At 47.1% G+C, this 19,708-nt stretch overlaps 1 long non-coding RNA gene across 1 annotated transcript in view; it reads left to right on the plus strand.

Annotated features, from left to right (window-relative positions):
* The first annotated feature begins 19,430 nt into the window (after positions 1 to 19,430).
* Positions 19,431 to 19,708, plus strand: part of LOC135319947 (uncharacterized) — a 52,517-nt gene continuing 52,239 nt past the window's right edge. Inside the window, exon 1 of the long non-coding RNA XR_010379035.1 lies at positions 19,431 to 19,634. This is a non-coding gene — a long non-coding RNA (uncharacterized LOC135319947). The remainder of the gene's footprint in view (positions 19,635 to 19,708) is intronic.

Below are 19,708 nucleotides of genomic sequence, written 5' to 3' on the forward strand. Positions count from 1 at the left end.
TACTTCCACTTCCCCACCTTCCAGCTCTGCATCCACAGTCAGCACTCTCTTTATGACAAACAAAACCCCCTTGAGCCTTGACCTTTTCAGTTCCTCACCAGGCCGACTTCCATCTCGGTTCACCCAGCTCTATTTGTTCTGAGCCTGCAGGCAGCAGGCTCTCCCAGCACAGGTTTCTAAGACTACAAATCAATGCTCACCGTGTTGCCCCTGCCAGGCAATCCTCCAGGGTTTCTCTAGTGAGCACATTTCACCACTTATCACTCAGTGGTGTCAACATTCTCTGCTGTCTGCACACCTCGAAGCTTCCCTCTGTCTCTTCCCTGACTCCCAGCAGATGGCCTTGCCTCCTGCTTCAGAGAGAATGACATGTTACTGGAAAGGAACTCGCTCACCTGCAGCAAATCTGCTCACCTCACCTTTTATCTGTCCCTATCCCACCTGGACTCTAGCTGTAGTTCTTAATTCAGTGAGTTTAGTTGACATATATATACACAGTTAAAAGCATAGCACACTATCGCCTACCTTCTAGGGCTTATTGTTTCAATTTAACATAGAGTGTGTGATTCATCCACTTCGCTGCATGTACCTGCAGTTCATTTGTTTTAACTGATCTTAAGTGTTGTGTGTGTGAAAGTAACACAAGGCAAGGGTAAGCCAGGATTCAGGATGCTGGTTACTTCCTGTGAGAAGAGGCCAAGTGCAGGTTAGGGCACAGTATGTCACTGTCAATAGTCCTGTTCTGATGCTGGGTGATAGGTTCACAACTGTTTCTTATAATATTAATTTTAATACATAAATACTTCTCAAAGGCACCTAAGGTGAGATTGTGTCATGAACCAAGGCATACAATGGGTAATATTACATCATTATTGTTATGTAATCTTGTTATAAAATATATTAATCATAATCCTACATTGTTATGTATTATATATTATATAGATGCATGAATTATATATTATGTATATAAATACCTACATACGTATTATATACTATCTGATAATAAATAAACAGAACATATTATGGTAGTATATCTACTATTATGTATTATTTAATAAATAATAACATACTGTATCCTGTTATATGACATGGCACCTAATCTTTAATCAAATAAAAATATGCCACTGTATGTAATGGTAATTAATAAAATTAAATGAAAAAGCCCGCAGCTTTTACCGCCAACACCGCTTCAGCTGTCACTATCTTTTTTGTTCCCTTTCATGGCCGAGGTCCTCACAGTGCTATCTGTTCCCCCTTCCATCTCCTTGTCCTGAGCCTTCCTCTTCCTCCCATCCCATGCTGCCTTCTGCCCCATGGCCCCTCTAGTCACCAGCGGCCTCTGAGGCACTGATTTTCGGAGATGGTCTCAGGCCCCTGCTCACCTGCCTGTCCGCCGACTCTGCCACCGCTGGTGGGGGCGGGGTTGGGGGCAGAGTGCACCTCTTGTCCTGGAAGAGAACACAGCACAGACTGTGACCAGCAGCAAGTGTGGCCGGGAACTGCAGGACTGGGGGGAGAGCCAGACTGTCTGCATCCAGACTGGGGGCTCTTGGAGTGTGAAGAAACCCAGTCCTCACTGCCCCTGAAGTGAGGAAAACACCCTCAGGTGAGTTAAAGTACTTAAGACCTAGGTCTGTTGGCTGGAAAGGACAAACGGGTCCCTAAGGGGAGGGTAGTTGATGTTCCAGGCCCCACCAAGGCCCTAAGGGCTGGCGGGGAACCAGGCTGGATGCTCCACTGGACCCGGTGCCCCACGGGGCTGGGGCCTTCGGGAACAAGCAGAAAACCCTCAGTCTCTGGGGGGAACGGGGCAGTGTGGGAGCATCCCTGCAGCGAGTCAAGTGACATCAGGGCTTGTGGGATCCGTTTTTATGGCCACACTGAGCCTCAGCAGAAGCCACGGCAGGAGTGGATTCCTGTCTCTCCAGGTGCCATCTTGTCTGAGTTCCAGGATTCAGACCCGATCCCCTGGAGTTCTAGGACAGTTATACACAGAGGCGGCTCGAGGAGGCCTCAAGAGGGTGGTAATGGCCTTCCTGCCAACACGATTACACAAAGATCAATCAATCGATGGGAAGTAAATAAGAACCATGGTCACATCTGGACCCCAAGCTTAGACGTGGTATATGGGTGACATTTATCAACAATCCAGCGAGGTTCTGGTCAGAGCTAGAGGCCAGGGCAGCAAGATGGGAGTGGCACTAAGGAGCATTGTGGTGCAGAGGCTAGACTGGGGGTCTGCAGGCTCCTCCCAGGAGGAGCCTCAGAGTTTTGGAGGTGGCTAACTTGCCTGATTCGTGTCACCAGCAAGTGATGCCACGTGCTGAAAATCAGCTATAATCCTGAGCCGGGTCAGCCCTGGGTGATGTGATAAAAGCTCCTACAAGAGGGAGAACCAGGCGGATAGTGAACCAACCAACAGGCTGATGCGTTTCTGGCCTGTGTTTATCGTGCTTTCATAGCCAAGAATGAGGAGAGAGTTGAATGGCTCACCATGAAGATTTTAATAACTTAAGAGGTTTCCGTGTCTCACTGCATTTCAGTGTCACCCGGAGGAATTCAGGAGGTGTTTAGACCCAGTGGAGACTAACGGCATCTTGGTTCCTCAACCTGGCAAACCTACCAGCCCTCTATGGCCAGACCTTGTCAAGTGCCTTCCCTTGTAACAAAACCCTTTCCACCCACGCCTGTGGTATGCTTTTATTTTTTTTAATTAATGGGAATGAAGATACCTTACAGCCTCCTCAGACCTTTCCTTGGGGCTTCTGCCCATTAGACCCCGGCAAGTGGGCCCTCTGCCGTGGGTCCTGCACTACAGAGGGTCCCTCTGGCCCTGAAACTTCCTCTGGCCATGCCCTCCATGGGGTGGAGTCAGCAGGGCCAAGGGGACACGGTCATTGGCTCCGCCCCGTGCTCTAGAAACCCAGGACCCCAAATGCCCTGTCTCAGCAGCCCCTGACCCATTTCTAGTGCCTGCATCAGCTCTCCCCGGAGTTCAGATTCCTAGGACTCACAGAGACGCCAAAGCATAGCTGTTTGCATGGAGGGTATGAGCAGAGCCCTGACATGAGGTCTGTGTGTCCCCCTGTGCATATCCAAGGACCCTTGTGGCAAGGGATGGACCCAGCATTGGGAAGAAAACGGTCAGGCTAGTGATCAGAGACTGGGAATCAGCTCTCCCCACACGCTCACTTTCTTTGCCGGACTCCCCTGTGTCTGGGAATTCTAAATTTGAACCTGGCCTTCCCCCTTATAATGAATGTATATTTGTAAAGGCAGGAGTTTAGACCCTACTGCACTTAACATGTTTACATGTATAGGATGTGAGCTCCCAGGTATGCTCTGGCCCTGCACTTCCAAAGGTCCAGAGCAGTTATGTTGGCTCTACTGAGACTGTAAGTGGTAAAGACCATCTCCAGAGAGGAGGGGTTCCTGCTTCACGCTCCAAAGTCAGGATCTTCTGAGTGGATAAAACAATGGACACTGTGACCCTCAATTTTAAATTGATTTAGAATAACGCCAAAGTGTGTAAGACGTGTGTGTACGCATGCACGCACCTGGGGACGTGTGTGGTACATGACTGTGTGTGTGTGTGTGTGTGTGTGTGTGTGCATGCGCATGCCTGGGGATGTATATGGTTCTGTATGTTATGTATGTGTGTGCCCCTGAGAACGTGTGTGGTTGTGTGTATGTTATGAGTGTGTGTGTGTTACATGACTCCATGTGTGTGTGCCCGTGGGGATGTATGTGGAGCAGAGCCAGTGTGTCTGCACGTGTGTTTGTGTGTACGTGCATGTATTAGTTTTAATAGTAGAAGCTGTCCTTTAGAATTATGAAGTAGTAAAAATTGTATGATGTCCTTTGCTGTATAATTCAAAATTAAAATAATCTTCAATCACCAGAAATTTAGTCCCCCTCAGATTCTGATTTTTTTTTACATATTGATTATGTCTTCATTTCACTGATGAGGAAATTGTAGCTTAGAGATGTTAACTGACTCAACCAAGGACATGGAGCTAGCGAGCCCAGGACCAGGACGCAGTCCAAGCCGTGCTGTTCCAGAGGCCTGGAGCCCTGCTCACGATCACGTGTGGCCTCTTGGAGGGGGAACAGATTCTGATGGGCTGTGGCCAGCATGCAGGCTGCCCAAGCCGGGGATTCGGGAAGCTGGGCGGAGAGTACCAGACAGCAGACAAGAGTGAAGGGCTGCTCAGAAGTCAGATAGGTTCCTAGGTCTTGGATGAGGAAGGAGGCTCACTGATAATCCTTGATCCCTTTGCTGGTGGCTAAAAGGGACCAAGGCCTATGAGAGCACTTCTGGGAGCTGCCTGCCAAAACCTGGAAAAGGACTGCTCAGGACTGGCTCTGCAGTAGGAGCAGAGGAAGGAAATGACGCTTCCTCGTGGACATCCTTGGTGATGGCAGTAGGAGGCCTAGCAGCCTTGGCATAGAGGTGGCAGGACAAGGTCCTAGTGGATGATCGTTTTCACGTGTCTTAAAAATCATTGCTTCATATATTTTATCCATTTTGTGGTTTATTGTAGGATGGTAATTATGGTCAGTGTTACTCCATATTACCTGGATTAATTAATTTTTTTATTGTTAATTTTCTCTTCAGTGATTTGGAAGCTATATTACCTCTTAATGAAAATTCTCTCTAAATTTTTAAAAATCATCTCTAAGTTCGTAACTTTATATGCAATTGGACCAGTATTCCTATAAGAGTCTTAAAAATGAAACAATCTATTAGATCCTGTTCCTCAATAATGAAAAATTTAGCATATTTTACCTCTCTGCTGTTCCAAACTGTGTGTGTGTGTGTGTGTGTGTGTGTGTTTGTGTGTGTGCGTGTGTGTGTTTGTGTGCTCCAGTTACTTTTTAGACAGTTGCTTTAAGTTTGTTACATTAACAAAGAAAATATAGGTATAAACATCTTGGATTTCATTGCTCACTACCACTATTTAATTCCATGTGTTTCCCACTTTTGAGTTATTTACTTATCGGGATTTCCCAATCAACTGGACACATGATTGACTAATTTTTTTCAAGCGGTTGACTTGGAAAACTTACATATCTATATGCAGATTTATGTTCTCCTCATCAACAACTCTCAGTGTGTTGTTCATAGCCCAAACCTTATTTTAAATTAAGGCATTGTCTTTCATCACCAAAAAAAAAAAAAAAAAAAAATTCTTAATTTAAGGTGCTGTCTTTTTATGGCTGTATAGTCTTGTATGCTGAATGGATATTAATAGAGATTTCCTTAACCTTCCTCCTTCTTTTTGCCATAACTCGAATTCATTGAGAAGCATGTTTTTACCATTTATCAGATGGGCTTCCACTTTGACTTCCGCTTTAAACCATCACCCCACTCTTTTTCTCCATGCTTATTCCTGAAAAAGTGAGCTCTCTATCGGTTTAAAGGTGTTTCCTGTTAAAGATGTGTGACTCCCTGTCCAAAGGTCCAAAGGAAGAGAAAAGGAAAGATTCCTGTTTCTGGTGGTTACATTTTGTCAGCTTAGAGATCTAGTTATCCGTGTGGCTGCGGTGGAATCTGCAATATCTTGGCACAGAGTTTCCTTTTTCTGGCTTACTAGGGGAGCCGCATTAGCTGGGGTCACGGCACTGTGGCCGTTGTCAGGATCCCGGGGCTGAGGCAGCCCCTCTCCCTCCTTGTTATTTTGATCTTGCAAACTGGGTCCCAGCTATGTGAACCCTGCACCTGGCGGCCAAGATCGCCCCCCATGCCCCGTGTCCCCAGTTCCTCGGCGTCCCTCACTGCTATCAGCTAGTTCCAGTAAGAGTACGAGATGGCTTCCGCTGCCGTCCTTCCTCCTTCCTCTCCAGGCAGGCCCTCCTTTCCCACTAGTTGGCCCTAAGCCTTCTCTCCTGTGCTACATACGCTGACGGAATTCCTCAGGGTTTCCAGTAGGTAGATAGCGCTCTTCTATGTTTGGACCCCTTCAGTGCTTGCAGTGGAAATTTAGGAGGTGGGAAGGAGGAGCTTGGGGGTTCTCCGTATCTAGGGGCTCCCTATCCAGCAGATTCAACTAACTGTGGATTGAAAATACTCGGGAAAAAACACAAAGTTTCAAAAAGCAACACTTGAATTTGCCATACACTGGCAACTACTTACATAGCATTCATGTTGTATTAGATACCAGAAGTAACCTAGAGATAATTTAAAGTACACAGGAGGACACAGCAAAAGAGAAAGTGACAACAAATATACGTGTATATTCATGTATAACTGAAAACTTCTGCTGTATGCTGGAATTTGATACAATGTTGTAAAATGACTATATCTCAATAAAAAAAGTTTGTATATATATTGAAAAAGTAGATGGGAGGATGTACATGTGTCCCATGCAAGTCCTATGTCATTTTATACAAGAGGTGTCAGCATCCATGGATGTTGACGTCTGGGGGGAGTCCTGGAACCAGTGCCCCATGGTTACCAAGGAATGACTGGAGGCCCAGGCTCCTTATCCCAGCCTGTCAGGTCCCCATGTGGTCTGAATCCTACCTGTACCACACTTCCCTTGTCACTCTCCTCCAGCCCTGGCAGACTGCCCTCTGATTCTTGAACAGGCCACACTCACTGCACTTCATGTCCGGCCCCTAGAAATACCCGTTACTTTCTGAGAATGGCTCTGCTTTCACAAAATGGGCTGCATTGTTACTAGAGAAGACAGTGTGGATGTTCCTTTAAAAACTGAAAATGGACTTAACTCATAATCCAGCCTTCCCACTCCTGGACATATGTCAGAAGAAAACTCTAATTCAAAAAGTCACATGCACCTCAATGCTCACAGCAGCACTATTTATAATAGCCAGGACATGGCAACAACACAAATGTCCATCAGCAGCTGACTGGATAAAGCAGTAGTAGTATACTTATACAATGGAATACTACTCAGCCATGAAAAAAAAAAACAATGTCATTTGCAGTAACATAGATGGACGTAGAGATAGTCATTCTAAGTGAAGTAAGCCAGAAAAAGAGAAAAATGCCATATGATTTCACTTATATGTGGAATCTAAAAAAAAGACACAAATGAATTTAACTACAAAAGAGAAACAGACCCACAGACATAGAGAAACAAACTTACGGTTCCCAGGGAGAGAAGGGGATGGGAAGGGATAAATATGGGGATTCAAAAAGTGCCCCTCTTGGGGAGTGATGGAAATGTTAGCTATCTTGATCGTGGTGATGGTTTTCTGGGTGTAGACATTTATCAAATTCATCAAATAGAACATGTGAAATATGTGTATTTTACTGTACAGGAATCATACGACAATAAACTTGCCTGTAAAAAAACAAGAAAAGATTGGCGGCATTTTGCCCTACTTTTTTATGTGTCTTTAGTGAGTGGGTCTTCAAGTTTCTGGTCTGCCATATTTTCTGAACCAGAAGTGCCCTGCTTCCCTTTCCTTTGTTAAACTGTCAGTGGGTGGCATTTATTCCCGTGGCTTCAACTGCTCTCTGTCCACTGATTAACTGTCAAATCTTTTCCAGCATGGGCATCTCAGTTCAGTCCCAGAAATATACGTATAATTGACAACTAGACATTCCCATTTTATTAGCCCATAAAAATCTCAAGCTCTGTATGTTTGGATTTACACTCGCTCAGACCTAGGTTTACTTTTTCAAACAACCGCATCACTATCCCTTCTGTTTTCCGTGCCATACATCTGGGAGTTTTCCTTTACTTTTCCTCTCCCTCACCCCCGTCAGTACTACAATTCTATTCCTTAATGTCACCCAACTAAGTCCCTGCTCCTCGCTCCCCACTGCATTAATTCCCACCCCTTGCTAGTCTGCCCAGTGCTGTTCTTTAGAGTGAACAATCCACTTTGCTCACTTTTAATGACAAATTTGTGTCACTCTCCTCCTTAAAAAGCCAAAGAATTCCCCGCTGCCTATGTGAGGAAGTCCACGCTCCCTGATTTAACGTCACACCTTCTCATAACCTAGTTGCTGCTTTTTTTCAGCCTCAGCTTCCGTTAGTTCCTCACAGCCTCTAGCCTCACTGACCTTCCTTCCCTAATTGCAAAGTGCTGTTAGACATGACCAGACCTCTGCACGAGACACGCAAGCTGCTGAGAATCCCGTCCCCACCACTCACTCTCCTGGTCTACAGATTTGCTGGAATCCTTCAGATGTCAGTGCAGAAAGCATTTCCTCTCTGACACCTTCCCTACCTTCTAGAACCCTGCCCCAGGCAGTGCAAGAGCCCCTCTGAACATATAGTATATATGATGCCAAGTGACTCTTACCACATTGTTTTGAAAACCTATTTAAATTTGACTCTTCCACGACACACTGTGATCTCCTTGAGGGATGGGGGGCTGTGTGGTATTTGTCTAGACAGCTAATGTCTGGCAGAGACCCCGGGCCATCGGAAATAGTCTGCTGACTCATCAAGAATTGTCTTTGCGATGTAAGAAAGACTACATGATGTCTGATCTTACACCATCCGGCAAGGGTCAAAATAATTTCACATAGAACTACACAGGAAAAATATGTGTATACTTTTCCTCTTTGTGAGCCCAAGATCATAGGCAGCCTGGAAGGGAGGTGTCACTCTAAGCTGTCTGTCCCCTAGGCTGTCACGTCCAGCTTCAACATATTTTTTAGAAGTTGTAGGGACACGTGTACATCACCCCGTCTTAGAGCAAACGGTGCTTCAGCCTGACCAACTTTAATGTCCATATAAAAATCAGAAATCTTCCAAACTGAAGCCTGAAGAAACATTTCACTTCTCTCCTTCCAGTCTGTCTGCCATCTGCATCCCACATCCCCACTGCTCACCTGCATCAGACCACCTTCTCTATAGAAACATTTTAGGTGGGACACTTGGATGAGAACTAATTACGGCAGTCATGAAAATGGTCCCATGAACGTACGCTCTGCACAACAAGGATGTTTTGACCGGAGGCCTCAGCCGTGACCTTCAGGGTCTGTTCACATGTTCTGCCTGGCTTCCCTACAGATGTTCTGCAGAAAATCAAGCCTGCAGTTAAAGTCATAGAAGTCCCAAGAAATCCAGAAAAATAGAGTGAGATTCATTTCCTTGGGAATATTATTGAAAACCATCCACTAATAGGAAGAAGAGCTTTAAGAGGGTCATTTCAGATCAGATGATGTCCAACTGCAGGTGGGTCAGTTTTGTCATTGTTGCTCGCTAGTTGGCTTTCTGCTGCTTCTAACATGCCGCTGTTTAGAGAAGTGGCCTGAGTAGGCCCTCATAGCAGAAAGGTGAGCTGGGCCTGGAAACAGCCAAGCTCCTCTGCTGTGTAGTGACCCGCTGAGAAGGAAAGGATGGCCCAGGGCTTCCTCTGACTCTCTCCCTCAGTTATAAACTCTATGAAGGGAAAATGGAACAAAAAACTTAATTCAATATGGTATTGTCAAAGTATAAAAATAATTGTCTTTGGAGGGGATGGTATAGTTGAAGGGGTAGAGTACATGCTGGGTTCAATTCGCAGTACCTCAATGTAAAAATATAATAAGAAAAAGTCTTTACAATAAAAGAAAAATAACAAATAAGAAAAGAGATCTCAAAGAACCCAAGTTTAAAAAGAAAAAAATGTCTTTTAAAAATAGTAGTCAGCTCGGTCTTTTGCTAGATTAGGAGTTTGGGATTAACACATACACACTACTATGTATAAAATAAATAACCAACTCCCAGGTCCTTAATAACCTAGTTCAACCTGAATCCTTTCTCTTTTTTCCCCTAAGCAACCCGTGGAAGCATCTGAAATTCTCATCTTATAAAAGAATTCATTTAAAGGCATTTTGAAAGTTACTGGTTAAAAGTTATTTGTGGTTCCATGAATATAGGTCTAGTAAGAATGACAGACAATAAACCAGTAAGCAAATAAATATATGACATGCTGCCAGGTTCTAATAATTGCCAGAAAGAAACATAAAGCATATTAGGAGAGAAAATGATTGAATAGGAAATATGTGCGTGCTATTTTAAATAATGTGGTCAGGTAAGTCCTCTCTGAGGGTAAAATAATTTGAACAAAGTCCTGAATGAAGCAAAAGAATAAGCCACATAGGTAACAGACAAGAAAAGCCTCCCAGGCCGGGAGAAGTGTAAGTACGAGACTTGGAGTTACAAACACAGCTGTCCTGGTGGGGACCATCTGGGCGGTGAAGATGGGCTGGAGCAGAACGGTGAGAACTGAGGCTGCAGAGATGGGGGAGGGACCGGATCACACAGGGCCTTGGTAGGGACTCTGGATATCCTTCTGAATACAATGGAAAATTACGAGATTATTTTGCAAAGCAGAACAGCTTGATCCGATTCATAATTTAATAAGACCGTTGTGGGTAATATATGGGGAATAAGCAATGGAAGCAGGGCAAGGTAAGCTGATGGGAAGCCAATGGGAAGAGTGCTGCTGACCTGGAGAGAGACACCGAGGTTGGGCTGGGATGATGGCGGGAGACGGGCTGAAAGGGGGACACGATTTGACAGTAATGGTAACAGGCCTTAATGCTCGAGTTGGACACAGACAGAGTGGTTCAGGGTGATGGTTATGTGATATTTGGGGCTGAGCCACAGTTTTTGTGCAGAGACCTGAAAGGAGAATAAAGTGGGGACGTTGACATCGGTAAGAAGGGTTGGTGGGTGTTTAATTCCCCCTAGGGCCGCGTCTCTGTTTCTCTGTAGATGAAGTCAGCAGAGCAGGGATGGGTGTTCCTAATTCTGCAGTGAATTGCGTGTCCTTCTCATCAACAAATTCGAGAGGCCGACCTGCCCATCCAATTGCAACATCTTGAATCTGCTTCTTTCTATCCAGGAGGAGATTTCCAACTAAGATGCCACTCAAAAATTTCCATGCCCAGAGTTAGAGCTGTGTGCCTTTGGAATGATCTCAGAGATGCCTCCACAGAGGCTTGGTGTGCTCTCTCTCCCTCAGAGCACACAGTTCCCTTCAGTCCACGGGGTCTCAGCAGAGAAGATTTCACAAGTAGCCCCTCTCAGGCCCTGGGGACCAACCTCATGCTTGGCAGAGCTCTGAAAATGAGCATGAGTTCCGGGCAAAGGGCCTTCTCCAGGGCGCCATCTGGCAGATTACATGAAGACAGTGTACAAAAGAGTGGGAGGGTTGATGGTATAAATGGATTTTACTTTTTGCTCTGAATCTGATTCTGTCCTTCCATTTTATTAAGGAAGAGTTCTTAGGCCAGACATGATTCTCTTTTTTCTTTCTATTTGATCATCCAAGAGGTTTAGATAGGGTATTTGTTTTAGGGTAAGAATCTTTAAAAAAAAAAACAACTATGCAAATAGTATCTTGTTAGGTATTTGGACAAGTAAATTCTCCCAGCAGTATTGAACCCCCTTGTACCTCCAGGGGTTCTCCAAAGGTATACATGTTCCAAATCTGACCCAAAACCAATGAGCCTTTTTGTTTTAAGCACTTCACCATGGACAAAAGATGTCACTAAAGAAGGTGAGAAAAGAGCAGGTCCCCATCATCCAGAGTCCCTCCCAAAGTGCCCACAGAATAAGGAGGAGATGAACGAGAGAAACGGTTTATTTATACACAAGCAGAAGCCAACCAGAAAAGTAAGTACCATGTTAAATGGTGAAAGTTAAAGGCTTTTTTATCAACCTAACTTAATAGGGCAAAGGGAGAGGAGAGAATTGGCTTCCATGACAGGTTTTCTTCTACATCTATTGAATCTCAGGTGTCTTCAGCTTAAAGTGCTTTTGTATTAACCATGGGTTCCATCTGACTTTCCATTCCTAGAACTTTGTTTTCTTTTTCAAGATTCACTCATGTATTCTGAGCCCCTGGATTTACCACGTGAATTTTAGATTGATTGTCAATTCCTGCAAAACAACACCTGGGATTTGGGTAGGCATTCTTTGAATCCTTAGGTCTATTCGTGGACTATTGTCATCTTAGTAGAATGAAGCCTTCTGCTCCATGAATATGGGATTATTCTCTGTGAATGTAGGTCTTAGTTTCTCTCAACAGAATCTCTAATCTATTGTAGTCTTAAGTGTCCAAGTGTGGTACTTCTTCCTCACCTCTTTGGATGCTGATTCAGAAGAGACACGACCTCCTGGAGAACCTCTGCTGCCACGGAGCTGACATGGAACTGCGTCCTGAGAAGACTTTAAATTCTTTTAAAAATAGGATTAATGTACTTTAATTACTCCATAGATGAGTAATGAATGGGTCACATTAAGATAGGATTTTAATCCTTTTAGAATTAGTAGAGTAATATAGACACTGTACAAAAAATTGAAATATTGCCTAAAAGAGAAGAGATTTGTAATTCCCACCCACAGAGGTGACTGTCATGAATGATTTGGTTCTTATGTCTCAGTCTCTGTGTCTCTCAGTATGTCTTTCTCCATCTCTGTCTCTCGCACACTCACAATCAGATCAGTTTACATCTATACTGATTTCACACATATGTGGTCATGCAGATGGGACCCTGGGTGCAGACAGTGGGTCTGCATACTTCCACCCTGAGGCCTCCCTTGACATTGGGTTGAGACCAGACACCCACTTTTCCAACTGCACAGCATTCATTCATCCACATGAACCAGAACAAATGGACCCCATACACTCTTCATCAACATTAGTATTGCTTTAATTCAGACTGTTTCAACCAGTGCTGTGATGATCACCCTTGAAAAGGCATCTTTGAATAGGTGTGTAAGGATTTTAGTGGGATGAACTGTAAGGATCAGAACTTCTGGGGAAGAGCTGCATCTGTGGCCCTTTGATGCGTCCTGCACCCTCTTCTCCTGAAGAGGAGCGTCCCTTCTCTCTTCCCTCCAGGGGATCGGCTGGAGCCTCTGCCTGCTTACATTGTCACCAGGGCTGGTTTTCACCTGACTAAAGACCCGCCAGTGTGATGGTGACCGGTGCTCTCTCTGCAGTGTTTCCTTCTGCCTGTGTTCTCACCTGAGAGGTCAAGCATCTCTAACACACACTGGCCACCTGCATTGCCTCTCATTGGAACTGCCCATGTCTGTTCTGTTTCTTTTTATAACACTGCGTTTTGAAAGGATTTTGGACTACAGGGATGGGAATCCTTTCTCCAACCTTGGGTTATGAGGAATGATTTTTCCAGGTTGTGGTCTCACTTTCAAGCAGTTTTTCTGGGCTTTTGCTAATTTTTTTGATTTGTTTGGTTTTGTTTTTGCCACAGGAAGAGCTAATCATCTCCCTTATGTCTTCTGGCTGTGGTGTCACAGGGGGAACAGCAGTGTCTACCCTGAGATTATGCACAGAGTTACTAAAAGGGCTTCATTTTGTACATCACATCTTTAATCCCCCTGGATATCCCCTTAAAATGATAAAAATGCTGTTTCAAGTGAAAACAAAAAAAATCCCCAGCCCCAGCTAAAAACAAGTGGGCAGGGACAAAAGAAATCTTTTTTAAAGTTTCATTGACAGGGAACACCAAGGAGAGGTAAAGACACTCAGAGAGAAAGAGGACTTGGTGTTGTCAGGAGCTGGGTGAGGAGGGAGGGGAGTGGGCGCTCTGGATCCAAGGTTTCACTTTGAGGAAAGAAATAGTATGAAACTAGATGGTAGTGATGGTCGCACAACATTGTGAATGCCTCTAATGCTCCTCAGTTGCACAATTTAAAAGGGGAAAAGTCTATATTTTATTAATGAAACTCTAAAAAGAAAAATAAAGCTTGCCATAAATGACGTGAAACAAACAAAGGAAACTAAAGAAAACCAAACAAAAACATCTCCAGAGGAAGGGAAGTCAAGTTTGGGAGGGGGAAGGGGAGGGGACTGATAGTGGGAATTTGGAGAACATTTTGGAGAAGAAGGTGTGGGTGGGTGCAGAGGGGGCTCTGCCCCAGTTGGTGGTGATGCCTGAACTGGTTCTCCGTTGCCCAGCAGTCCAGCTGCAGATGCAGGTTCAGGAGGAGTTGCAGGAGCGGCAGGAGGGAACTCGCGGTCTCCTGCTGGATCCAGATCATCCTTTTTTTGGTCTCTGACATCTTCCCCTGCCCCTGCCTCCTCTGTAACTATTGGATGTGGAGAGAGATTTAAGTCTTGTGGAAGAGCTCATGCTGTGTGAGAGGAAAAATTTACCCACCTGCCTCCCTTTCCATGTGCCTCTTCAAGGACAGGAAACTTCCCAGAGCTTTCCAGACAGCTCCCACCCAGAAAGTGCCCACAGGATGTGTTCTGTGACTGAATTTTTCCAGACAGGTGGTCTGAGGCCATTCTTTGCTCTGGTCCCAACAGTAGCTTCTGGGTACACCTCCTTGTGTGGCCCAGCCCTCGCCCCTCCCTCACCTACACACACGCATCAGCCCTGCCTTCCTGAACTTCGGGCTCTGTTTTGAGGGCTCCTGGTCCTCCACCTGACTTGCAGCGAGGTGGGCACTGTGCTCCATGTCAGAGCAGGGTGTGCTGAGCAACCCGTCATCCCTGGGCAGGTACTTGGGGAGAGCCCTGGGTGATCTCTGGGTCGGAGGCGTGCCCCACTGATTTGTGGGCCACGGTGGAGGGGACCCTGCCATATCCAGACCCACCTGGATCCTGCGCTGGCCCTCAGAAGAGTGGCATATCAGCCCTTCACTTGGGGGAGGGGGCATTGGTTTTCTTATTCATCAGCTGCTGTTCAATATGTGGTATCTGGCTCTGCAATGACAGTGACCAGCAGCTGACCCGGCCTGGAAGTCTCAGAGCCCTGCCCGGCCAGGAACACTCCTGCTTCTGTCCACTCAACCCTCTGCTGCGAGATCAGACCGAGACCTTTTTCAGCTCAGACACCCGGGAGGGAAAATACATACCCAGAATGCATGGGCTCCACCTTGGGCAACAGGACACTTCCCTGGCTCTCCACATCCCAGCCAGCCAGCTTTGACCTGGGCTGTGGATGTGACCGGCCCCCCAGGCCTTTGACCTGCTCTTGCTTGAGGCAGAAACCCATCCCCAACGTGACTGCTCCAACTCCACCAGCCAGGATGGGGCCGTGGGGATACCTGGGTGGGATCAGAGTGGTGGCCTGGCCTGGGCGGGCCTGCCCTGGGCCTCCCTGTGTTACCTTTGGGTCTCTCTGGCCAAAAGTCCAGAGGCGCCTTGGGTGAGACATGACCCAGCGCTGGCAGCGTTGGTAAAGCCCCTCGCTGTGGGCTTTCCGGGGTCTGTGGCCTCGGGATATTGGGATGCAGCAGAACGTGACTCTGTCTCCAATCAAGTGAGCTGAGTAGGGACTTCGCTACAGAGTGGGTGCCTGGTGACTTTAGTTCCAAGTTCTGTTGGGCTCTATTGCAGGGGAAGTGAGATCACTTCCTGGGGTCCACTTACCCAAGCTTCCTCCTGACACATAGCTCCCCAGGGAACTTTCTGGGCTGCTGATCTCTCATTTCTCACTCCATGCCATGTCCACACACAGTGACACCAACTCAGCCGCCCTCATAGCCCTGGGGAGGCCTGGATGCAGCCAGTGCTGCAGCTCTGAAGATACAGCTGGGTTCAGACATGGCTCCCCCCACTCAACAGTGCTATCACCATGGAAAAGCCACGTGCCTCTCAGGGTCTCCCCAATCTCCCGTCAGCACAGTGGGGATCATTCTGGCCCCTGCTTCCTAGAGAAGCCATCCTGTCTCTAGACCTAGAAACACCTACTGCATCTGTCACCCCCATGGGCTGGCATCACAGGGAGCTCGTGCACAGACTTAGCAAAGGAATGACCCCACAGAGGGCTGGCGGAGCGCAGAGCAGATGCCACACAGGCCTGGGTCTGCCCTGAGGTCTGGAGAAAGTCACTTTCCTTATTGCTTGCTTCCCAGCTCCCAGTCGTGCGACTAAATTTAAATACAACTCTGACGTCGTCAGCTCTGGCAAACAACCTCCTAGGTCTTTCTGTCATGTTGACATACAGGCCCAGTGTCTGATCTCGGCCTCTGTGGTGGACTGCCCCACAATGGTTTCATACTTTTTGCCTTCAGTTCCCACGCACTTGTGTGATACCCACACCCTCCCCTGGAGGGTGGATGGACTTTGAGACCAGGTTCTGACATGCAGACTGACTTGTGAAAATGTGCGTGAGTTCCACTCCTTCCCAGCTCCAGTTTTCCTTCTCTCTGTCTCTGTCTCTCAGTGCCTCTCTCTCTGTCTTGTCTCTCTGTTTCTCTGTCTCCCCTGCTTCTCTGTGTTTCAGTCTGTCTGTCTCTTTTCCTGTATGTATGTGTGTATATATTTATGTGTATATGTGTGTATTTATGTGTGTGTTTTGTTCGGGCCCAGGGCAGGTCACTTCTGAAAATCCCTTGATGACATATTGATTATTTTGAATTCATGTTACTAAAGAAAAATTATCTTTGAAAATTGTGCAAGCACTTTGGTGGAATCTTCTCTAAGGACCAGCACTGCTAGGGAAGTGATGTTCCTGTGGCACTTTGATGTATCCTGTACCTTGTTCTGCTGGAGAGGAGCGTCCATTTGCTCTTCCCTCCAGGGGACCTCCTGGGGCCTCTGCCTGCTCACGTTGTCACCAGGGCTGGTTGTCACCGGGATAAAGACCTGCCAGTGTGATGGTGGCCAATGCTATCTCTGCAGTCTGTCCATCTGCCTATGTGCTCACCTTACAGGTCGAGCATCTCTAGCACACACTGACCACCTGCACTGCCTCTCGTTGGAACTGCCTGTGTGTGTTTTGTTTCTTTACAGAACACTGGGCTTCAAGAGGTTTTTGCACCACAGCGATGTGAAGCTTTTCTCCGACCTTGGGTCATGAGGAAAGCTTTTTCCAGGCTGTAGTTTTTCTTTCCAGCTGTCTTTCTTGGCCTTTGTTTTCTGCTTTAGTTTGGTTTTATTTTGCCACAAGAAGAGCTAAGCATCTCCCTTCTGACTCTGGTTTCACAATTAGAACAGCAGTGCCTACCACGAGATTATGCACAGAGTTACCAAAAGGGCTTCATTTGGTACGTCTCATTTTTAATCCATCTGGATTTCCCTCTCAAAATACAAAAATGCTAATTCACGTGAAAACAAACAAACAAAAAATTCACCCGTCCCTACTTAAGATATGAGGGCAGCGAGAAAAAAAAGCCACCTTTTATATGATTTCATTGATAGGGAACATCCAGGATAGGTTAAGACAGAGAGAGAAAGGGGATTAGTGCTTCTCATTGGCTGGGGGAGGTAGGATGTGGGGTGCACTTTGTATACAAGCTTTTAGTTTGAGGAAGGCAATTGTCTAAACCAGTGGTGTTGGTCTCACAAAATTTTTAATGCACTTAATGCTCCTTAAAATTGCACAATTTAAAATGGGAAAAGGCTAAACTTTATTCTTGTAAACTTAAAACAAAAATAGAATATACTATAATAGAAAAGAAAAATATCTGACTCCATAGAAGATCTGTCCTTTTGGCTTTAACCCTGTGCCCTATTTTCTAGGCTTAATCTTACTAGCTCTGCACCTTTTGTAAAACAGTGTTGCCTTTAGCCTGAAATATACAGGAAAGCCTATTTTCAAGTCTTTGGTCTTTAAGGATATTAACACTTTTGCACTTAAATAAAGACAGCAAGTTGCAGAATAGAAAATAACTTTTGCTTTGTTAGAGGTTTTACAGAGGCCCTATGACCTGGTCTACGTTGACAGCTGCAGACCAAGATAATGGCAGAATAATATCTTGGAGAACCATCTTCCCCAAGTCAGACTTCAGGCTCCTTTTCTAGTAAATAGGGGAGGGGCTGTGGTTGGTTGTTGCAAACATCTTGGTGTCGGATTTCTTTGTCCTTTGAATCCTTTGCAGCTGTCCACGTGAATCAGATCACCGTGTTCCTGTAACACCTGCAACAAAACAAACTTTTTCTATTCTGCAACTTGTTATCTTTATAGGAGTGCAAAAGTTTTAATATCTTTAAAGGTCAGAGTTTTGAGAATAGGCTCTTCTGTTTATTTCAGCCTAAAGGCAACATTGTTTTACAAAAGTTGCAGAGCTAGCAAGACTAAGCCTAGAAAACATGGCAGAGGGTTAAAGGAAAAGGAAAAGATCCAATATGGAGTCAGATTTGTTCTTCTCTATTACAGTGCCTTTGGGTGAGAGCTAAGAGGATGATTTCTGGGTGGGTCCTCTACTGTCCCAGGCTGCAGTTCAGGCAGGGTCCCTGCCAGATTCACCATGAATTTGGACCTGATCTCCCGCAGAGAAAGTGACAATTATTGGATTAAAATTACCTGTCAAAATCCCTTCAATTGCCTGTAAACTATACCACAGCAGGGGATGTCTCATTGGCCAGTTAACTGCCAGTCTCCCCTGATGAAAGGGACCAGCGTCACGGCGGGATCCATGGTGGCCTGGACAGTGCACATTCCTACTTTTCTCTCCAGCCTTGGCTTCCTAAAATTGATGCTTTGAAAGCTCCCGTCCCTCTTCCCTCTGGCCTGGTGTGAATGAACAAGATACCTGCACCCACCTGGGCTGAGGCCAGGCCACGCACACAGCCCCATGCACACAGCCCACCATCTGCTGTCTAACCCTGGGCTCAAGTGCACCCTCTGAACTCCCCCACCCCAAAGGTCCACGTGCCCAGTGCCTCCGCCCTAGGGGTCCAGATCACCATCAGGACCATCAACCACCCAAGGCCCACAGGCCATTGGCTGGCAGCCTGGGATCACCCTGACCCATCGGGTCAGATGAGACACAGGGTGCGGGGATCAGGGTGCCAGGGCGGGAATTGGAACCGCTTTCAGCCCAGCCTGCCTCGCCCTGTAGCCTCAGACATTAACTATGAAGGTGCACACTAGGCTGGATCCCCCGCTGGTGGCAGTAGTCATCATTACTGGAGCTCAGATTTCCCCACCCCAACCACAGGGTGAGGGGTGAGGGAGAGAGCTTAGGGTAGGGGTGCACTCAGAGTGAAGGGGATCCCATGGTGAGGGGGTATAGGTTGAGGAGTGTGGGGCCTCTCAGATTGGAACTGACATGGCTGAGAGGTGAGGGGGATAGTTTCAGGATGTTGGGGGTCCTGTGGTGAGGCATGAGGGTGTAGGGGCCATAGGTTAGGACCAAGCAGGACGGAGTGTCAGGGCACAGACCTCGGTGTGAGGAGAAGAAGCCCTGTCTTTAAGGTCTGGTGGGAGACTGGGCCTGGCCAGGGGTGGGAGGGTAGTAACAGGGAGGGGAAGGTGAGCAGGGGAAGTGGGGCTGGTGGGGTGTGGCCTGGCCCAGGGCAGTCGTGGTCCTATTTCAGTGCCAGGACGCAGTCGGTGGCGGGGTGAAGGCTCCGAGGATGGAGACCCGGCGGGACGAGCAGGAGGGGCACCACCTGGCTCCTCCCGGCCCCAGTGGCCAGGTCTGGTAAAGCAGGAGACACACCCGAGCAGTTTGCGCTGCAGGAGGGAGGAGGAGGAGGGGCGCGCACGCGCAGACGGACAGACGCGCGGATGCCGGAACCCGCCCAGAACGCGTGGAAGCTGGCTGCAGCCGGTTGCTCCTGGACCAGCTCCTGGAAGAGGAACACGGCCTGGGGTCTGGGCCGCCGCTTGCCCTTGGTTTGGCTGCCGCTGCCGGGCAGTTAAGGGGGCGCTGGTGGGGGCGTGCTGCTCGAAGCCGGCGGGTGACGCCAGGGCTGTGCGACTGAGGAGGCCCACAGGGAGGGTTGCGGAGGTGAGGTCACGGCCGCGCGTCCCGTTAGGACCCTGAGGCGGGTCCCAGCCGCCGCTCTGGTTAGTGGTAACCCC

Source organism: Camelus dromedarius, chromosome 35, assembly GCF_036321535.1.
Source record: "Camelus dromedarius isolate mCamDro1 chromosome 35, mCamDro1.pat, whole genome shotgun sequence".
In the NCBI taxonomy this organism is placed as follows: Eukaryota; Metazoa; Chordata; class Mammalia; order Artiodactyla; family Camelidae; genus Camelus; species Camelus dromedarius.